This window comes from Lagopus leucura, unplaced genomic scaffold, assembly GCF_019238085.1.
Source record: "Lagopus leucura isolate 7727_CA_CO unplaced genomic scaffold, USGS_WTPT01 Super-Scaffold_100004, whole genome shotgun sequence".
In the NCBI taxonomy this organism is placed as follows: Eukaryota; Metazoa; Chordata; class Aves; order Galliformes; family Phasianidae; genus Lagopus; species Lagopus leucura.
Window position 1 is genome coordinate 61,824,826 of NW_024962264.1, and position 15,471 is coordinate 61,840,296.

General features: G+C 45.7%; 1 long non-coding RNA gene across 2 annotated transcripts; it reads right to left on the reverse strand.

The window, feature by feature from the left end:
- Positions 1-3,904: 3,904 nt before the first annotated feature.
- On the reverse strand, positions 3,905-14,562 carry LOC122180425. 2 transcript variants are annotated; one of them, XR_006179061.1, is made up of 4 exons: positions 12,295-14,562; positions 10,489-10,869; positions 10,086-10,378; positions 3,905-9,240 (listed from the first exon to the last, which is right to left on the reverse strand). It is a non-coding gene; the product is annotated as an uncharacterized LOC122180425 (long non-coding RNA). The 2 variants fall into 2 exon arrangements; XR_006179060.1 differs by lacking the exon at positions 3,905-9,240 and having other exon boundaries at positions 9,832-10,378.
- Positions 14,563-15,471: the final 909 nt, after the last annotated feature.

Genomic DNA, 15,471 nt, shown 5'->3' on the forward strand with positions numbered 1-15,471 from the left:
TTCCAGTACTCTCATCACAGAAACATGTACATTTTCCTTTCACTATTCAGAAAACAAGGATCATCCATACCACTTTTTAAAGTCAGTTTTCAGTGTTAAAGACAATTGGCAGTGTAAGACACAAAGTTTTTATAAACTGTTGAGGTCAAGGTCTCTTTTCAATCTGCAAATAAATACAGGAAAATGAAGTACCTTTATGGTTTTGAACAGCACTCAGCTACCGCACCTTATTTTTAACTTGCAATTAGACTGAGCCAGTAGGTTGTTTTAAAAATGAACTTGCCAGCTTGGTGGTGGATCTAAAGATTTTATGAACTGGAGCAAAAGAGAGAGGAAATTAATTTGACTGCTGTGAGGACATATAAACAAATTTCTTGCCTTTACTTGAATTAAATTATTTAAAATGCTCAACCTCATTCCTAAGAAAATACAGCCAGTCTTTTGAGAAAACTAACATTAATTTACCTCATTGTTAATTTAAAGCATGGCATCACACTTCAGTGTTCTTTAGGAAGAAAAATTATTTGTACTACTACAATTTTTCAAATTTTCCAGGAACAACATTTATGAAAATTCACTACATAAACAGTACAGAGTGCTGCAGTGCACTCACATGACTTCCTTTGAACCAGCTGTATTTCAGTAGTTTTGCAGTTTTATCTGCAAGGCATAAAGTCAACAAAAATCTGTGAGGATTACCGGTCACAGTTACCTTTAAGTTCTGCCTTCACAATGTCTGGGAAAACTCAATGTGGTTTTACCCTTTACTGCAATATTTGTGCTGCTCTTCTTTTGCATACCCATCTAAGATCTAAGGTATCTGTATTACTTTTGGAGTTTAACCTGGCAGGTGGCTAAGCAACACACAGTCATTTGCTCACTCCTCAACTTGCAGTGGGATGGAGGAGAGAACTGGGGAAAAATAGTAGAATTGTGGGTTTAGATAAAATCATTTACTAAGATAGAGAAAATGATAATAATTATGACAAATATATATGCATATGTATATATGAGTATTTATAACAAGTGATGCACAAGCAATTGCTCTCCATCTCCTGACCAATGCCCAGATGGGCCCCCAAACACTGAAAGAGAGCGAGATGAACTCCGCCCCCTTCAACACTCCTTCCATGTGATGCCATATGGTATGGAATATCCCTTTGGCCAATTTAAGTCAGCTGTCCTAATTTTGTCCCCCTCAGCTTCTTGGGCCCTTTGCTGTGGATGGCCTTAGCTGTATACAACACTGCTTAGCAGTAATTATAAACAGTGGTGCATTATCAGCATACTTTTTCTCCTGAAACCAAAATGGAGCATCATACCAGACATTCTGAAGAAAACAATTCCATCCCAGCTGAAACTAATGCAATACTGAACAGTTGTTGCAACTGTAATTAAAAAATAAGTGATCTGTTAGCTATTACTGTTCTTGAAAAAGCAGTCTCTGTGTCAGGGAGGTTACAATTTATGGTTTCTTTGATTTCAAGAGGTTCTTAATTATGCATTTCATTCCCAATTCAGTGAATGCTACTTAATATTAATGTTAGTAATACACTGAAGTCCAAGGAGCAACTCACCTGCATGGCAAGCCTGACAAGAGTTAAAGCCATCTTTCTGCTCTCCACCATTTTGTAACTGCTGTCATTCACCAAATGACTCTTTTATTTACATCTCCAAAAATTGCTTTTGGATCCTCGCTTTCTGTCAGTTTCCCCTACATGGTTACATTTGCACAGAGGCCCTGAGGCTTTGCACTGAAATCAACGTTATACAACTCAAGGAATTTGTCAACATAATTATTCTGCAGCTAGCACTAATTTGTCTTTGCTGTCCAACAATCTGTCATTTTAATAGCAATTTTGTTCCCTAAAAGCCTTTTCGACAAAGAAATGAACATGCACGTGTATGGGCATAGGCAACTGTGTACTTACACAGAAGTAAAAAACTGGTGGATGATACGGCATGCAGACACTGTGTGCTCACAAAGGTCCTCGTCACGGTGAGAGCCCCTCTCCATGACCAACACATTGAACTCACATCCCAGTGCTGTCTGAGAAAGCATTTGGGAGTCACTGAGGGCTCATAGAAGAGCTCTGCCTGTGGTCTCACAGCAACAGCACCATGATTACAAACCAGCACTGATGCAGCACCACAGCAAACTGAGTGCCTTCTCATCAGCGTCTGTTCTCATGTGCAGTAACATCCGAGCTCCTTCCGCATGCAGGGAACATTGGAATCACATTCCTGGATGGCCTTCATGGGGTCCTGGGCACTGCCTCCTTTCCAAAGCCTTCTTGGGATAAGGTTGTTGATCTATCATTGAGGGAGTATTTGGTTGCATGGTGGGATGATGCAAGCAGAGCATTCTGCTAGCAGGGCTACCTGTACAGCAAAGGACTGCGGGCTGTTCTTCAAATGACCACGTTCAGTATTACCTCACCTCCTCTGGAATTTGTTTCACAGCCAGATGTTTTAGCTGAAATAAACTTTATGGAAAGCAGAGAAAGTTAAAGCAAAATAAAGGCAGTCTCACCTGCTGTATAATAAAACTTTATTTCATTAGCTTTACGACCTTTACAGCTTTATGGTTATTGGCTTTTTTATCTGCACAGTTCTCACTGGTCCTTAAACAATGTGTTTGGTAAAGCTGTGAGCACAGAGGTCTTGCAGAGGGACTTGTTTCAGATGATCTGCCATGGAAAACAATATCTCAGGGGAACCTGGATTTTGTAACCAATGTGGCCATGAAGATGTATGATTTCTGGGTGCTCATTCACAGCGCCAATGCTGGAACACTTCTGTGCTATGCTGTGCTATAACAACAAATACAGTAACACAAATCAAGAAAACTATGTTTTTCTCAAGAATGCTTCAGTAAATAAATGGAACAAAAGTCTGTTTCTTAGCACAGAACCACAGAATTGTAAAGGTAGGAAAGGACCTCTAGAGAACCCCAGGGGGGTTGGACTCGATGATCTCTGGAGGTCCCTTCCAACCCCTACAATTCTGTGATTCTGTGATTCTGTGATTCTGTGAGATCATGTAGTCCAACCCCCCTGCAAAGCAGCTCCTTATAGCAGGCTACACAGGCAAATACAACATGTAGGCACACTGCATTCAGCAATCTCCCCCAATATTCCTTTGATTCCCTTTTTTTCTTTCTCAGAATAAGCTCTTCCAGCCTCTTCTGAAGGGTGGCTTCTTGAAACACCTCCTGGGCTTTTGAGGCATTGACCTGGCCACTGGAATATATCAGGTAATGCTGCTGTGCAAAGCTGGGTTACATTTTTGCATTGAAACTCTTAGAAGAGTTACAAAACAACCATTTTGCACACTGGCTCTAAGTAAGCTGATTAAGACTCTGAAATTTGGTTTATCCTCACAAGGTGGGATACACCTGCATGCAGGAAAGAGGTTCCTGCACATTGCTGGCAAGCAGCTGGGGAAGAACCCCCCACAGCAGAACTCACAGCAGCTCAGGATTTAGTGGAGCAGTTTTGACAAACCAACTTCTAAATCTTTAATCATAGAGTTGTAGGATGATTTGGGTTGGAAGGGACCTTTAAGTACGTCTAGTTCCAACCCCCTTGCTGTAAGCAGGGACACCGACCACTAGACCAGGTTGATCACAGCCCCATCCAGCCTGGCCTTGAATGCCTCCAAGGAGAGAGTATCCACAGCCTCTCTGGACAATCTGTTCCAGAGCCTCACCACCCTCACAGTGAAGAATTTCTATATCTAGTCTAAATCTGCCATCTTCCAGTCTAAAGCAATTCCCCTTGTCCTGTTGCAATGTGCTGTTATAAAAAGTCTCTACCCAGCTTTCCCATAGGCACTCTTCAGGTACTGAAAGGCTGCAGTAATGTCCCTCTGGAGCCTTCTCTTCTCCAAGCTGAAAAGCCCAACTCTCTCATCCTGTCCTTGTAGAGGAGGTGCTCCAGTCCTCTGATCATCTTTATGGCCCTCCTCTGGACTCGTTCCTGCAGCTCCAATCATTGAACACCTCAGCTTTCTCCGTATCCCTCATGACCACGTCTCCATTTTGCTTCCAGAGGGGGCACACACCTTCCCTGACCTTCCTTTTATCACTGATAATGATGTGTATGAGGGATGAAGTTTACTATCCCAGCTGAAGTTTTGGAAGAAAATCCAGTTTCCACCTTTCAGCACAGGTGTTAAGCTATGCAGTCAGAGCTTTGCTGGTGAGCTGATGGAGTGAAAAGAATATTTCCAGTGTGTGATTTCTTTTATCCACAGAGCCCAAATGTGGTGGAAAAACACAAGCAGCTGTTTCTTCGCTCGTGGTTTCCAGCCCTCCATGTCCTGGCAGCTTTGTGTCCTGTACCCAGGCTCTCTGTGCCTCTGAAAGCTGTGATCTTTGAGGCTGCCCACTTCCTCTGCCTTCTGCCTCCATTGTTTGCAGATTGCCAATAATCCTTAAAATGAAGCACTGGCAGCCAGTGCCAAAGAGCAGCGCCAGCCTTTGGGGTTGGTTTGGGTGCTGGTCCCTGGTGGGTCAGAATTGTTCAGCACTGTTTCACCTGTTGCCTGCTCCTCTTCTTTTTTGCCTTTTCTTTTTGCCTGTTAGATGATGTTGAATACATCCATCAGTTTCAAGCAAAAATATGACAGCTGAAAGATCAGAGCCTCCTTCCTGGCAGCCATTACCACATAAAGTAGTCATCTAATTTCATTGCAAGTTTTGCCAAGAGAAGCACATTCTGCTTTTGCACTCATTGATCCAGAGCTTTTTAACATTATCTGAATGAACAGTGCAGCTGGTGAACCTTTCTTACAGTTTATCTTTCTGCTTCTTTGGCTTTTGAATCTATCACCACAGGGGACAAAATAATATCTCACCGCTCTTCCATCATCTGTTACCTCAGAATGTCCCAAAGAATTTATTTTTCCTTATCCCTGCAGTGTGATACAGTGGAGTTGTGGTTGTGGTCGTAGATCTCTCCATAATATGAGGAAGCTCAAGAGTGCATCGATCATCCCAGTTTCCAATCTGTGCTGGAGAAATCAAGCAGGGAAAAGGGATGGAATTTTCTTGTCTCTCTTTGCATCTTCTCTGAACTGTTGCTGCCTCTGAGTGATTAAATTCCTGAATTTTAATTGTCATTCATAGAGCAGTTGGACCCAGAATGTGTGAATGAGGGGTTTTCTGTGCTCTCCCCACCTTTCTCTGATGATGGAAGAGAGGGAACAGTGGATGGGACTGTGTCCTCCCAGCATGACAGCAGGGAATGAGCAGCAGTCTCAGAGATAATCTTTCTCCATCCTGGTTGGACAAAAGCAGGTGGAGAACTTAGGCCTTAGGATGCTGTGATCATAGGAATTATTCCAAGGAAAGGCCAGTTTTTCTGACTGTCTTCTTAACATTTCATTTGTTATCAGGATATCCCCAAATCAGCTCCAGAAGCTCTCTGCATAGCCTTAAAAAGAGGTGGTAACAGAGAACATATTGTCCTGGATGGGGCCCCAGGCAGCCTGGTCTAGTACCAGATCTGGAGGTTGGTGGCCCTGCCTATGGCAAGGTGTTGGAACTTGGTGACACTTGGGGTGCCTTCCAACCTAAGCCATTCTATGATTCTTTGGAAAAGATTAGCTGAGAAGAAAATTACCCTCCTTGTTAAGGCGTCAGCAACTCCTTCAGCTTGGACTTTGCTGGACACGGCATTGCCTGGCCGATGGGAATGGCACTGTCAGTGGTGTGAGGCCAGGCAGGCAGGGACAGCCATGCCAGGAGCGATACCTGCTGCTGCCTTCAGGAAACCCATGACCCTATATGCACTTGGAACATGTTCCAACCTCAGACTGGCAGAAGCCAATGGTCATGGGCTGTTTCAGGTTCTTGTTTTCTGCCTCTTCCTTCCCCAGCTCTGCCACAGTGGGCCAGCCCTTATTTCCATCCCCAGTCTGAGTGGAGCCATAGAAAAGAGCTCCAGCAAAAGCCCATGAGCCTGTCTTCTTCACACCCCAGACAGTGTGCAGACATCTAGCACCAAACCGTGATGCTCGGCTATGTGACAGTATAGGGCAAAGCTTCCAAACAAAGTTCTGCTGCTTTTGCTTCTGTCAGAAGGGTAATTTGAACAACCCAATGCTATTCAGTAGTCACATCCTGTGTTCAGAGTGAAGGTCTTGGATGCAGAATATACTTGTTAAAGTACTAAAAAATAGGTAAGCTGGTCCAGCTGACTTCTATAACACCGTAGCGTTCCAAGAAAACCAACACCTTTGCAGTCACCTTGTCTCAGTGACCTGCTAAGAACAATTTTACCCCAATGATTGCTTTCATTTCTGCTTGACAGACATAGAGATTCCCCAGATATATCATCCTACAGGCATATGCAGCTATTATCTTCCACATTCTCAGGGCAGCCTCACAAAGGGGAATGCGGCTTTCAGTTTCTTGTGTGTAAAAAGAAGAAAGAACTGCTGGCCAGCCAGCCCAGGTGTAACTTCAATGCAGCACAGAAGTTGCTGCCACTCTCCTGGCCAGGCAGAGGGGAATGGGAGAACTGGGAGTGAAATGTGGAGATGCAGAATCCAAGCCCATGGGAAAATTCCACTGCTCGTACAGTGGCATATTTCATTGAGGGCTGAGATACGGAACATCTTCTCCAAGGTTCCCCAAAGCCTGGATCATTTGGGGCTCATGTGTGGTGCAAGACCAAAGATACAAAAACCATCTGTGAAATTCCAGTCCAAACTGAGATCCTTACTGCAGTGAGTGCCTGTACTTCAACTGAAATATTTTGTTGGCTTGATGAGATTATTTGCTTGCCCCTGGATTGTTGGCTTATTTCTATGTTTCTTCCTAACTTCCTAACTGTATCTTTTAATCTTCAAAACACTGAGCAGCTAATACAATCACAGAATCATACAATCACAGAGTCGTTTGAGTTGGAAGGGATTCTGAAGGCCATCTAGTCCTGCAGTGAAGGAGGACACCTACAGCTCCACCAAGTGCTCAGAACCCTGTACAGCCTGACCTTGGGTGTCTCCAGGGATGGCGCATCCACCACCTCTCAGGGTAACCTGCACCAGTTGATATGATACAAGATGCTGAGCACCAGAAACCTCTGGCTGTAGGCCCTCTCAGAGCTACTGCTATTCCAACCATTTCCCACCTGCTGCACGGTGGGGCTCTTCCCTGGATTGGTGCATGGTTTGCTGTTAACAGTTGTATGGTGTTTGTATGAACACAGTGCATCATCATTCCGAGCTTTCCCATTCCCGTGAGAGAAAATACCCAAGGAAATTTCCCAGGGGATGAGGCACATTCAGATAAGGCTGGCACCACTCCAAGGCATGCAATTGCCAGAGAAAGGAAATTTACTTGATGAGGAACGAGAACATAGCTTGATTTACAGGCTAAGAGCTGACCCTGCAGGGGGTGGAACATCATCTTCCTTGCTGTCGGAATAGGCTGAGGCTGCTGCACATCTCAGGCCCCAAGTTAACAAACACTGACGTGTTTGCACAGTATATGCTTGCAAGAGGCATTTCGCTAAGTGCAAGGAGGCAGTTTGTGCATTAGCGAGCCTGGAAGAGACATTTCCTGCACCACTTCAGTGTCTGAGTTGTCAAGTGCAACAGCGGTATCAAAAGCTTCAGTAGGGCTGGGTTTCTTAACATGCACTGTTACTGGGCACAGACTGTTAGCACGGGGCTGCAGCTGCTGAGCTTCAGTGGTCTCAACATTACTGAGAATACTGAGAGAGACCCTATAAATGCAGTCTCAACATCAAGTGCTCAGGTGCACCACTCCATTGATTTCTGCACTTTTCATTGGTAAATAGTGGAAAGCTAGGCCACAAAAGCAGCAGTTTTGTGCCTTTTGTGCCAATCTTCCTCTCATGTAGTCCCAGTTCTCTCCAGAATGGTGTCCAAAGGCTTTTGAACAGAACTGAGACAGTGACACAGCATTAAGTAGTCAGAAATTGTGTTCCCAAGGCTCACTTTTCCCCATAGAATCACAGAAATTGGACAGGACCTCTGGAGATCCTGCAGTGCAACCTTGTGCAAGGCAGGTTCTCCACTGTAGGTAGTGGGGAACAAAGGAAAGCATCCAGATGGGATTTGAGTATCTCTAGAGAAGGAGACTCCACGACCTCTCAGAGCAGCCTGTTCTAGGGTGGCTTATTGGTACCTGAGCAAAGAGGAACTGAAAAATTAGATTTTTTTCTTCCCACTTTTAAAACATGCCCATTATGGCAGCCAGTTCTTGCCAGCTGAAGCTGGAAGAAGCAGACTGCTGGGTTAGGTTTATAAATGCTTATTTCATGCTGTAGGAGTGTTCCATCCCATTTCAGCTTCTCCAGGCCATATAACAGCTCTGCCTTTTGGCTAATGAAGCGTCTTTAGTCATCCCATTCAAAATCAAAAATACGACCTTGCTGTTGTGCCAGATAAGAGATGGGTGTATTATCAGAATTCTTTTATGTCTTTGTAACACAATTGGAACCAGGCTGGGACAAAGAAGGGATATTTCATTACATGCCTGCAAGTAAATGGTGTATAAAGACACTCCACAGTACATCATGCGCTTCAGCAGAGCTGCGTGAGAGGTAATCTGTGCTGAAGATTTACCTAGAAATCCTGCACTTGCCAAAGGAGAGGCAGCCTTCTGCGTGTCTACATTTCCAGCAATTCTATTTGCCTCAAAGCACGAAAGGAAGAAGTGGAAAGTGGCTTTATTTAAGAACATATGGTGGTTGGGTGCACCAGAGATAAATAATAATGGTTAATAACTGAAATCCAGAAGGGAAAGCAGATTCAGCCTGAATGGATTTGAAAGCTTTGTCAAAGAGAGCAATTCCTCTTTGGCAGTGTGAAAGCTTAGGAAGCTAGCAGGGGGGGCTGCCTGACATTTGCTTCCTGACAGAAGACTTTTGTTGAAAAGATCCTTTAGAAATCAGTGTAACCCAGGTTATCCACCTGACAGCACTTGCTGCTACTGCTCTAGACAGGGGTGTGCAGGGCCTGGGTTTTCTCTTTTGCCCAGTTCCCCACTGACTCTGAGCATTTATGTAACCTCATTGGCCTCAAGCTCCCTTCTATACCATGGAAATACAAACACTCTGCAGGTCTTCCTTCTGAGCTTCTCCAGTATGTTATGCAGTGTTTTGTTTTCACAATAAATCACGGACGACTGGAAAGGCTCATTATCTACAGAGCAGGTTGGTCTGTCAAAAAGCTGCCTTGGCTGAACTAAACGATGGTTCTCTCCTGCAAAACATAGCAGTAGCATCATGTAAGAAGTCAGAGGAATTCTATGGTGGAGAATAAATGAAGCACAAATCAAATCTCTGTAAAACAACTTAGGAAGTGCTATCTAATATTGACAGCGCTTTAAAAGCTTATGCTTCTTTTGTTATCATGAGTAAAGATGGCTCAGCATTCCTGCAGCAAACAGATATATTCCCACTGCCTTGTGACAGCATTTGTAATGGTTTGCTGAAGCATCATCCTTCAAGTATTTATTCAATCAGCTTAAGAGCTTTTTTTTTTTAAGTGGCAGTAAAATACTAGAACAGTTACCTTATAGCAGTTTAACAAATGCTCGAGTTCTACCAGTTACCAACCCATAGCAATTTGACTGTTAAAGCCTTACAAAAGCTATGCTACCAGTTCCTGTACAGCTTCTTGTTGCAGGGTGAGATGCTGCAATTCAAAGACTGTCTCAGTGAGCCAATGGAGCTGTAGTACTTCCCACTCAGTAGAATCACAGAATGGTTTGGGTTGGAAGGACCTCACAGCACACCCAGACCCAACCCCTGCCATGGGCTGGGTGCCTCCCACCACATCAGGCTGCCCAGGGGCCGTCCGACCTGCCTTGAGCACCTCCAGGCATGGGGCCTCAGTAGGACACTGCCTGTCTATACCTCAGGGAGACACCACCGTTTGATTTCACCCTAGTTCTTAAATGCTAAAGTCAAATCTTATTCCCCTCCCAGGTTTTAAAGAAACCACTTTCCTAAGAATGCCAACCATTTTTCAGCTGTGTAAAACTGGCAAGAGCTCTCCCTGTTGCTGCTAAACTGCAGAAATAAGTACCTGTTCCGACTGGTTACCTCTGGTGAGTTTGCACAGCATTTCCCTCGTGTTGTCCTTGGAGACCTGGAACAATGATGGCTTTGACACACCCTCAGCCATAATTATTGGTAAGAGTAGAAGGAAGAGGGAAAGCGGAGGAGATATGAGGTGGGCATTCCTGAGGGCACTGTGCAGTCTGTGATGCTGGGGACCCAGTGTCAGATAGCTGCCAGCTGTTGAGATCACAGGGGGTTTTGTGGGGACATGTGAGCATATTGCCATGGGCCTGGGCAGGAACTGGTTGTGTTTGCTCATGAAGAAGATCAGCAATCTGAGGAAGGAAGAAGAGGCAGAAGACAGGACATGAGTGGAAAGCACAACTCTGGTTAGGAAAGTAGTGGCAAAAGGCAAAGGGGACAAGAAATATGTCAAGTTTTTTACCTACTCATTCTTTTACATCATGAGGCCCATGTACAAGGGCAGTGCATCTTTGTGGGTCCTGTGTCCTACAGTTCAGCACAGAAGTGGTCTCCAAATGCTCCACGCAACGCATGTGAGGTCATCCGTACCTCTCTGTACAAGTGAAGAAGTCTTAAAAAAACAAAACCAACCAACCAAACAAACAAAATTGTTTTCTTAAAAATTAACACTTTGGATGCATCCAAACTCCTGTAACCTTTTCCTTTTCCAGAAGTCCAACCTGAGAGTCACTATGGAAACGCCAATGCCTGTTTTCTCTTATTTCCCCATTGATGTTGCAGTGGGGGAAGTTGGCCTCACAGCACCAGGGATGTTCCCAGTGCCCAGTGCCTGTTTCTCATCCTATAAATAAAAGCAAAACAATGCAAACAGGGTTATCTTCTCAATGAACTCAGCTTGTTCTGACAAAAGAGTTCTGCTCCACTGAATAATTACACTAATTAATGCTTTTCACTTCATTCTGGTTATCACATGCAATCCCTTCCCACCACTCCCAAGGCCACATCAGTAGCACAGCTCCTGAATAATTCCCCAGTGAACAGACAAAACAAGGAGCATCCCCTTGGTTCTTAGCAAGACAAATGCTATGCCTGTGCTGGGCAGGGGCCTTCCAGTATCTAAAGGAGGGGAGAAGATAGAAAGGGACAGGCTCTTTTGCAGGGCCTGTTGTGATAGGACAAAGGGAAATTGTTTCAAACTAAAAGAGGGGAAATTTAGATTATATATATGGAAGAAGTTTTTTATGCTAAGGGTGGTGAAGTACTGGCACAGGTTGCCCAGAGAGGCGGTTGCCCTGGAGACACTGAAGGTAATGATGGATGGGGCTCCGAGCACCTCATGAAGCTGTAGGTTTCCCTGTTCATTGCAGGGGAATTGAACCAGTTGACCTTTCAAAGATTCAACTCAAACTGTTCCAGGAATCTATAATTCCCTTCTGCTGCATCATTAATACCTAAGCCCTCTCCACAAAAGGCAGAACATACACACTGCCTCCCTCTCTACTCTGCCGTCGTGAGGCCTCATCTCGAGCGGCCAGGTCTGGGCCCCCAGTACAAAAAAGACAGGAGGCTGCTGGAGAGGGTCCAGAGGAGACTCACAAAGATGATCAGGGGCTGGAGCAGCTCTCATCCAAAGACAGGCTGAGGGAGCTGGGCTTGTTCAGTCTGGAGAAAAGAAGGCTGCAGGGTGACCTCATTGCAGCCTTTCAGTACCTGAAGGGAGCCTAAAAACAGGAGGGGAATCAACTCTTTGAAAGGGTTGATAACTGCAGGACAAGGGGAAATGGTTTTAAGTTGAGGGAGGGAAGATTTAAGTTAGATATCAGGGGGAAGTTCTTTACAGAGAGAGTGGTGAGGCGCTGGAACGGGCTGCCCAGAGAGCTTGTGGATGCCCTGTTCAACACCTGCAGGTGTTGAAGGCCAGATTGGATGGGGCCCTGGGCAGCCTGGTCTAGTATCAGACATGGAGGTTGGTGGCCCTGCCATCAGGGGGGTTGGAGCTTGATGATCCTTGAAGTCCCTTCCAACCCAAGCCATTCTACAACTCTGTGATTCTATGATTTTGTGCACCACTCACCCCCGGCTGGTGAGGCCAGTTTCCTGGCTGCAGTAGCAATGAGCTCCCTCTGTGACACAGTGCCAAAACTCCTTGTGATAACAAATGAGATGCCAAGGGCTGCAGTGCGGAGAGCTTGGAAACCTCCATCTTTGGTATCAATACAAGACTTGAACCCACTTCCCAGCCCCAGAACGTGCAGGAAATACTCACCCCACCATACCCATGGCTGAGGAGTCAAGGGTGGATGTGAGGAATCAGCCCAAGCCAGGATGCCTGCACCTGGGTGCTGTGGCCAAGCAGACAGAGCGCTCTGGAGCAGTGCCCTTTTTGTTGCCCTGCACAACACCCAGCTCTCCTCTGGACATCGCAGAAAGCTGCTCCGCCGTTTCCAAGGTGATCCTGGGGTGAAGGCTGCTGCATATTCCCTTGCAGGTAGCAGCAGCTGTCGTCGGGAGATGTCCTTGGACAAGCCATTGTTTGCAAGGAAATAGGGAAAAGCAGAAAAAAAAAAGATCTGTTTGTAATTATTTCTTAAAGACCGGTAAGAAGAAAAGACAAATTAGGGCATTTATTTTGGGAGATGGTGAGTGTTTTCTAATGCAGCACGAGCCTTTGCACCTGGGAATAAGCACTGCAACTCCACTGTAAACAGCAAAATTAATCATTTAATCCTCATTAATCCTTCCCACTGTCCTCTAATGCAATGGATACAAATGCAGTTGGTGCCTCCCACTGAAGCTGAGGTTACGGGAGGAAGATGCAGTGTGGATGGAGATGTGTGCTCCTTTCCATGCAGCACATGGCCCCTCATGGCCCCACAACCTACTCAGATCCCAGAGAAGTTCTTTGGGAATAACATATTTCTGCGATTTCTTCTCCAGAGATAGGAAAGCCTGAAAAATAGGAAAACCGCATTTATTTTGATTCAGCCACACTGGAGTCCTCTTACTGACGTCCTTGAGCTCACAATTTCACAACACCCTGTGGTTTTGCAGGCAATGGATGCTTGCTTAATAGGAACATTTCAGTCGGTTCCCTACAAAAACAAAGAGAAGCTCACCCCAGAAGAGATTTGTCTCCTTGCAGTTTTCCTTCTGATCAATCTGTGGGGAAACCATGAGTGTATCCTGCACACACTTGGATGTAGCCCACATCTCTGGCTAGCATCACATTAAGCACCCAGTCTCACAGGGCAGACGGTGATTTCCAGTAAGAATCCACCTGAGCCACCTGCCTCCAGCAACTGATGCCAGACGTTGTAAAGGAGAATTAATAACAGCAACCCCACACTCAGTTTTTAGGTCACCTCTTCCCAGGGAAGTTTTGCCCAGCCTCCTAGACTTCACAATCAAACACTGGGAAATAATGAGCTGCAATACAGCACAGGCAGCCAGAGAGCAGTCATTGGCTCATTGGCATGTATCGCCTTTGCTGTGTGGGCTGGAGTTTCCGATAGCATCACAGTACATTCAGAGAGCACAATATGCATCTGCACTATGGGACAGCATCAGTCCAGCAGCACACGGTGTACACTGGCAGGTTATGTGCTTGTCCATCAGCTCTATTGGCGCAGGGAGCACCAGGGAACACCAACACTGTTTCAGAATGAATCTCTCTTGATGTTTACATCTGCTCATGAACATCACAGCCTTTTAGTTTGCCTCCAGCACACTGAAATTCTGCAACACACTCACTTTCATTGACTTACAATTTCTCAAAGCATGCACAGGGCTTGGAACAGGCGTGAGGCAGATGAGGGCAGATATGAAATGCAGCTTTCAGGAGCCACGTTTCTTTTTAATTAATCATACCCAGACCTGAAATGATACATCAGTCTGCTGTACAGCAATGTGAAACTGATTGGATTTCCATGTAAAATTTACCAAGTGGGGGAGCCACTGCTGGACTCTTCCTATCCAGATGTGCAGTCCATCCAGCGCCGCTCTCCATCTCACTAAACTCAGCCTTCAGCTCCCAATCCCTGGCCCACCCCGTCCCCTCAGCTGGCAGGTGGCACCTACTGACCTGGCGTCCCTCCAGGGCTGTGGGATTAACAACCACATTCTTACAGCAAATGTCAGGAAAACCATTACCTCCCCATTACCTCAACAGCGTTTTCAAAAGTTAATTTATTTTCCTCTCCTCTTCTCTTTCTTTCTGCAGTTTGCATTATCGGTTGCTAAACAGATGATGGCATGCTTCACCCCACCTTACAGCCCTCCCCTTCAGCAATGCTTTAAGTAATTCACTGCTTTACCTTATTATTCCAGCATGTTGTCAAGCACAGCAATTTTATTTCCATCCAAACCACCACTCTTCCCCAAATTAATACCCATTATTTTCTTCTAGCAGAGTTTCAGCTCCTTTATAGCAGTAGAAAGAAAAGATTTCTGGCCACCTGGTGCCATTAGGGAGAGATCTGTGAGACAGCACTGTCCAAGCACTGCCCGTTAATCTCTCTGTTGACACTGAGATCATTTGGAGTAGAACCCACAGCTCCCCTCCCTATGCACCACTGGATCCCCACCCGTCCCCACTGTTCTTCTCTTGGTGTCCCTAAGGCTGCTAAAGGCCGGAGAGGAACGACAGCACACACATAAGGGACGCACTGCCTTGTGCTTACTGGGAGGAAAGGGCACCAGCAAGGTGCGAGGAAGAGCTGAGCCTAGATGCTAAGCCTAGATCCTAAGCTTTGGACCTAAGCTAAAGCACTGTTTCCTCTGCTTGTGCCCCGCACTGCATCCTGGTTTGGTGAACTGCGGTGCTCAGCATCAACATGAGGTGAAACGGGGCAACCCAGCAGCAGCACAATGCCCAAAGGCTCTCTCAGAGATGTGGGTGTGCAGGACACCGTGGGTGGTTGTGGCTGCAGATGTGGAAGCACAGAGGTACGAGCAAGAAGGTTACATGGCAGTCTGACACCCAGCCAGGTGGCAGAAATAACGTTTAGTATAAAATCAGTTTATAGGAGAGCATAAATGTAGAGATATGAAACATCTGCTTTCAAAATCATTTTGAAATGAGCTGTCTCAGACATCCTAACAGAGATGGAACAGCAGCAGAGCCAGTGAGGCCCCACTGGGAGCATGGCAGCAGCACTGAGCGTGAGCGGCTGGAGAAGGGAAACAAAAAGATGGCAAAGCTGGTGAGCTGCATCGCCCGGCAGAGCCCTCACCCTTACAGAAGCCCCTCAAATGTACTTCAGCCAGAGGTGGTGCAAAGCCAGCCCTCAGCAAGCACTTCTCTAATCAGAGCTCTGCAGCCACTGGTCCTGAGCCCCCATCACACTGCAGCACACACAAGGCATTTTCTTCAACGCTGGAAGCCTTGCATCATCCTCACCCATTACAGCCATTTGGCAGGTTAGAAACAAAGCTTTTAAAGAGC